General features: G+C 36.6%; 1 protein-coding gene across 11 annotated transcripts in view; it reads left to right on the top strand.

The window, feature by feature from the left end:
- LOC109850320 overlaps positions 3,616–6,569 on the top strand; it is a 16,655-nt gene continuing 13,701 nt past the window's right edge. For all 11 annotated transcript variants that reach the window (XM_020420319.1, XM_020420313.1, XM_020420318.1 and 8 more), the window contains exon 1: positions 3,616–3,796. The gene's annotated coding sequence lies outside the window, so the exon portion shown is untranslated. The remainder of the gene's footprint in view (positions 3,797–6,569) is intronic.

The raw sequence follows: 6,569 nt of genomic DNA, 5'->3' as shown, positions 1-6,569 counted from the left end.
GTGGCGGCAGAGGTGGTTTCGTCATCGTGACGACACCATTTCACCCGCGGACCACGCGACACGCAGGAGACTCAAGTAAGGTTATGCATTTCAGCCCTTTTGGAATATCCTATTGCGTTTCTCATTCTATAAACTGCAATTCTACACATCGTGTTTTTTTTATAGCAAATACATGGAACAAACTTCTTAATACCCTCGCTGTCGCCTTGGACGAAATATTAAAGGACTTTTATGAGGTAAGACCCTAAAATCTTCTTTATATTTTGTTCGGGATAATAGAATACACAAACAAACACACATTATAAGAAGTGCAAACACTAACATGATGCAAAGAATTTTTTTACGTGGTCTATCCAAACACACTAACTTCCATAATCCCTAGACATCAATTATCTTCGCAAATGATTAATATAATCAATATAACCGATACAAGCAATACTAGTTTCGCATGGACGAAACTTGAAAACCCTCGCACAACTCACATCTCTCAAAGATCCCGAGATCACCGATCACTCAAGAGTTCTGATAGGCCATCATCTTACCACATATATAACTCAAAAAACCTGATAATATTGATCGCTTAAGAGTTCTAAGAGGACCCCCCTCTCACTAAGAGGATAACTTTCACCAATACTAGCACATCCTTTTTTATAACCGCTTCCTATGTTATTTCCGAGGGTCAATTAATGCTTTTGGTAACCTTCAAGATTCCAGTGCAGGTATTATTTTAACTTTCATGATAAACATGAATTCCTCTATCTTATTTTCAGATTTGGGGTGAACCCCAACATTCATTAGGCCCGAAAACTCTTAATATTTTTAAACAATTAAGATCTCAAATTCCTCTAAATTGTGTTAAGAAGAACCCCATGGATGAATTTCCATCCAAAATGAAACACTAATAAAGAACGAGTATGGAGAACTTTGGCTGATAAATGATGATAAAATGGTAAAGTAACTTAAGCATAAAATATAGCATAAGGGAATATTCACTTCTACAAATTTTGAATATATGAACAATATATAATCATGCACTAGGTAACATTGATGAGTGAGCATTTACGTCTCGTTTGGTACGCAGGAATGAGGTGGAATGGAATGACCATTCCCACTTCTCATTCCCCCATACCAAACTTAACCATTTTCTAGAAGTTGGAATGTCTATTCCCACGAATGCTTATTCCCACTTTTTGTGGGAATGTGCATTCCAAGTGAATTAATAAGGAATGATCATTCGCATTCAAGTGAGAATCAAATTAGTTACGTAATTTCAAATTATACCCTCATTGATTATGATATGGGTGATTTTGATAACTTATCTGGATTGTGGATATCATTCTTTATATTATTTTTGGACCTATGAAAGATGTGATACTCTTTTATTTATTTATTCTTATTTTTTTAAGACTAGGAAATAGTGAGTATGTTTAAAAAATATATAAACGGAGCATACACACCTAAGAGATAACTTGTGCATTAATATAACACATAGATAGATTAATATAAACCTAAGCATAAATAAAATTGTTTAGTTATTATCATGGACAAATTTTGAAAATCGACTTTTTTTTAAATTTAATAGGCAAAATCGACCGTGTAATAATAAAATGAGCAAAATCGACCCTTTTTTGCACGGGACTGCTAGTCCCGTGCAAAAAAGGTCGCTTCCGCAAAAAAAATTCTCCGGTCCTCAACCCATCCCCTCATTCCCTCTCTCTCTCTCTCTCCCCTTCATTAACCCATCCCTCATCTCCGTTCCCTCTCTCTCTGCAAAAAAAATTCTCCGGTCCTCCAATACCACACCAGACCCCTCTCTCATCTCCGTTCCCTCTCTCCATCTCTCCTCCCTCTCCCTCAAACCCAACAGCAACCCATCACCCCTTCTCTCTCTCCTCCATTCCCCAAACGCCCCTCCTCCATCGCCATCGGGCCGCCCAAGCCGCGCCCACCTCCTCGACCTACACCCGACCACCTCCCTGAGCCCAAGCTCCGACCCGAGCCCCCCTCTCCCTCCAATCCCCTTCTCCACCGCCTCCTCATCATCTCCACCACCATCAGCCCCGACGCCGCCGTGAACTCAACTCCACCTCCTCCGCCAGCTCGCCGCCGCCGCTGTCCTCCGTTCCCCTCAGCCCCGACCATGCTACCACCCGCCGCCACGTCGAGCCGCGCCACCACCCAAGCCCTCCCCCGCTGTCCAGTGAAGGTGTCGGTGCTGGTGGTGCAGCAGTGCAGGGGGATTTGGGAGGAGAGTGTTGGGGGGATTTGGGGGAGGAGGGTTGATTTTGATTTTTTTAGCAGGATCGTCTTTTTTTTGGTGTGGGATTGGAGGAGAGGGAGAGAGAGATGGAGAGGGGATGGGTTAATGAAGGAGAGAGAGAGAGAGGGAATGAGGGGATGGGTTGAGGACCGGAGAATTTTTTTTGCGGAAGCGACCTTTTTTGCACGGGACTAACAGTCCCGTGCAAAAAAGGGTCGATTTTGCTCATTTTATTGTTATACGGTCGATTTTGCCTATTAAATTTAAAAAAAAGTCGATTTTCAAAATTTGTCCTATTATCATTAATATTGATTTTTATCTTATTAAAAATCTATGTTGTTGTAAGGGCATTATTAGAAAATAAGATGTTATTATCACTTGTGATCTAATGATACCAAACATTAGAATGAGAATGAGATTTTTATTCTAACTTCATTCTACAAACGCACCCAAACAAGAGAATGAGAATGGTCATTCCATTCTCACATATATCCTATTCCGTTCATTCTTTTATCCCATTATCATTTGAGTCCATTCCCGCGTACCAAACGAGGCGTTATAGAAAAAGATCAACAAGCACAATATCTGCAATCTCCTTTGAATGAATCCACTGGTGCTCTATCTTTGAGTCCGAAATCTATTGATAACTGTTTATAATTATTGTTCTACAATCAAATTTTATATTTTTTTTCTCCAAGAAGAACAAAATCTTTTTATACATGAAAACACTAGTTGAAATAAACTAAATAAATTCACCATTGATTTTGTGCAAAGTTGAATTAACTAGTTGATATCAGAAACTATGAAGATGAAACTAACACAACGATGCTTCTCACAATAATATATATTATTAGCTTCTCATATTAACTTTTTCATTATTATTATTATTATTATTTGATAAAGATCGACTATACTCAAAATCTATTTCACAAATTTGGCACAACACTGTAAACTTTTAATAATATAATTATGGTAAAGTTAGATTAAAAAATAATCTAATCGTACTAATTTTATGAGACTCAAACCTTTTATCTATTCTATTACATAAACTAGATCATAACTTTAGTGGAAATTTCTCAATTGACACATTTAGGTAGACAAATTAATTTTTCTACAATATATATTTGGATATCTAATAACCAACACAAATTATTATATTTATGCCATGAAACTACTAAAAAGGCAAGAAAAATGGAGAAGGATAATGATAAAAGAGGAAAAGAAAAGAAATTAAAGAAAGACTGGGGTCCAAATTGAAGTTTCATTGCAACTATTAAATTTACAAGGGCATGGATGCAAATAGTCAACCTCTTCTCTCTATAAAATACAACCGCTAGAGGCGAGAGAGGGGAAAAGGAAAGAAACAACAAAGAACAAATAAGAAACCGGTAGCGTGAATGTTAAATTGAATTTCCCCCAATTCTCTTCTCTTTCCCCCAAATCTCAAACCCTAATTTCACACGGAACCCTAATTCTGAAGCCACAAAAGAAAAGTTACGATCTTGCAACAGCAATTCGTTGATCGGAAATTGGAAGGTAAAAGTTTGCCGTCCGATTTAATCCAAAACATGTTTATTTTCTGTTGATTGAACGGATCGCAGGAGATGATTATGATCTGAACTTTTACGCATTAAAATTTGATTGTTTGATTGGTTTTTTTAACGAAGATGCAAAATTTGTTCATTTTGCTTGTGTTCTGGGGCTCTGGATGATGCTTAATGTTGATCGTGTTGGCTTGGTTGGGGATATTGGGATTATTGATGTTTTTAATTGGTAATTTGATGATTTTAATTGATTATGAGTTGCTTTAGTAATAAAACACTTTAATTCCTGTTTTTATTTACAAGCTAGAGAATTATTGATGTTTTTGGTTTCGCATAAACACCTTATCTCATAATTTTACTGCCTTCTGATCTTGGTTTTGGATGGAAAATGAAGTAAATTGTTCCGTCCATATGAAAAATGATTACCCATTTCACATGTTTGGAGAAGAGATCTTCGAATGAAAAGAATTAAAATTTCGGAGTATTTAGCACTTCTAGTTTCCTTCTTGAACATCCTCTCTCTTTTCTTCTTTATAGATTGCTAGATTCTCTATATTTTACTCCATTATCTCTGTGTGAAGCATCCGCTGTAACATTTGATTTTTATTGGAATAGCGACGAGTTGGGTGACTAAATTCTTGAGCCTCTGATACTAGGACAGAAGATATTTCATAAAAACTTTCTAATAAAAATTCTATGCAATAAGTTAAGGAAGCAAGCAACTCATCCTAGATGTACTTATTTTTGCAGTAGTTGAGATATATAGCATTAGACTTTGAGGTCTGTAACCGATTCCAAGTTATGCATGATGGCTGCATGTTCTGTTATCAGATTCATGATTTTCGAAGTCCAATGTAGCGATCCTAGTGTCTTGACTTTTTATACACAAGGACTAGATGTTTATAACTTATTAGGAGAAAAAGATGTATTCTTTTCTTATGGCAGCTATATAACATTTACGGTAGCCAATATTAGTTAACCTATGAGTTTTTGAGTAGGTCTCCAATTAATAATCTCTATGATGAATCTTCACCTTGGCAATGACTATAATGTTTTTACCTGTTCTCCTTGTTGTCCTCAGTAACTACCATATGTGCAACTACAGAAATTGTTATTTCATCCTGAAAAGGTGCTTCAGATGCTTTTTAAACTGTATGCATCATGATTTGTAGTATATTGCATTGAGAACTTTAAGTTGCCTGGCAAGATCCCATACTCACCTCGGATCTTGATGTACACTTTTTTGAACTTTTGGCGCCTGAATTTACTTGATATTTTTACTTCCATACTTTCCAACCGACATATCTTAGTATTATGTGCTGTATTACATGTTATTTGGTAATTTCAAATCCTCCAATATTGTTTTCTCCAAAAGGTTTTAAGCTCTAGTAAACTTATGTCTATGAGAAAAAGCATATTTCACCTTGCTTTGTGTCTCTTTATATGAGCTTTATTTTTGATTTATTTCTAAGATATATCCTATATTTTCATACATCCCTTTTAGTTCTATTGGGCGCTATCAGTTGCTCACTCACCTTTTCTCATAATTCTTTCTTTGAGGTTTTCTATTGGAGTTCAAGCCTTACTATGATGCTAAGGAGATTTGTCTGTTCTATGAGTCATATAGTCTCAATCAGTTTGACATTCCTTGTCACAAAGGGGGAAACATTGAGTTGTTGATATTGTAAGTGTACAACAGACAACTTGTTTGTTTCTTCCGGATTGTTTATACTGATATTCTTGTCACTGGTAAATCTACTAAGGTCAGTATGATCTTGATATTGAGGCCTATACATTCTTCAACTTCTTTGAAGCTACGTCATGGATATCTGGAATTTGAGTATAATTTGATGTGCTTGGTGTATACCGTCTCTCAAAGTACATTTAATGATAGATCTTTCCTTTTTTCTATAAAGAAACATTTATCTTTTGCTTTGAACCATGTGAAAATGTGATAATCTCAAAGTGCAACATTCTATGTCCGAAGCAAAGCCCCTATTGTTCATAACTTGCTTGATAAGAGATTAACGTTGAAGTTAATGGCCAACTGCAAAACTTTCTCGAGTTCGTTCTGGGCGCATCCTTCGCTAACATATAGCTCACTTCCATTGCTGGCCTTATAGTCCTGGGCAATGATTCCGAGATAATGATGAACATAGTGACCATCCTTTTATTCAACTTTGTTCAGCTTATCTGGCTTGAGAGGTTCTATCTTGAAGTAGACTTTAAATTGCTTGGAAGCATAAAGAATTCTCTAGGAGTACAGTAAATTCTTTCGGGCTGTTTGCTATATCACATGATTATACCCACTGCACGCTTCCTTCATTATTCTTGTGTTTTCTCCTCTCATCAGCATTTTATGATCCTTTCATTGCACAACTTAGTGTGGGCAGTATTTAAGTCTTCTACTCCTGCATCAGGCTGAAGCATCTTTACCATTTTAGAGGTGAAAATCTTATATTTCTTTGTCATTTTGTTGTTCTTTTTCCTCCTAGGTTTCAGTACTCCCCTTTTGTTGTTTTGTTCCATTTTTACGAAGTTATTTTGTACTGAGTTAATTAGTTAATGTTGTAAGGACCTATTTGTAAGAGTGCATTAATATAAAAGAGGTACCTCTATGTGAGAGAAGGTAACCCTAATTTCCAACCCTAAAGTCTACATGGTATCAGAGCTGCTGGAGATCTATGTGGCGGCTCCAAAGATCTAGCCGGATAACTCATCTCCAAAGATCGAGCTCCCCTCCGCTGATTCTAATACTTCTCCCG

The sequence above is a fragment of the Asparagus officinalis genome, chromosome 7 (assembly GCF_001876935.1).
Source record: "Asparagus officinalis chromosome 7, Aspof.V1, whole genome shotgun sequence".
In the NCBI taxonomy this organism is placed as follows: Eukaryota; Viridiplantae; Streptophyta; class Magnoliopsida; order Asparagales; family Asparagaceae; genus Asparagus; species Asparagus officinalis.
Note: the sequence above shows the minus strand (reverse complement) of the source record. Positions and strands in the feature narration are given on the sequence as shown.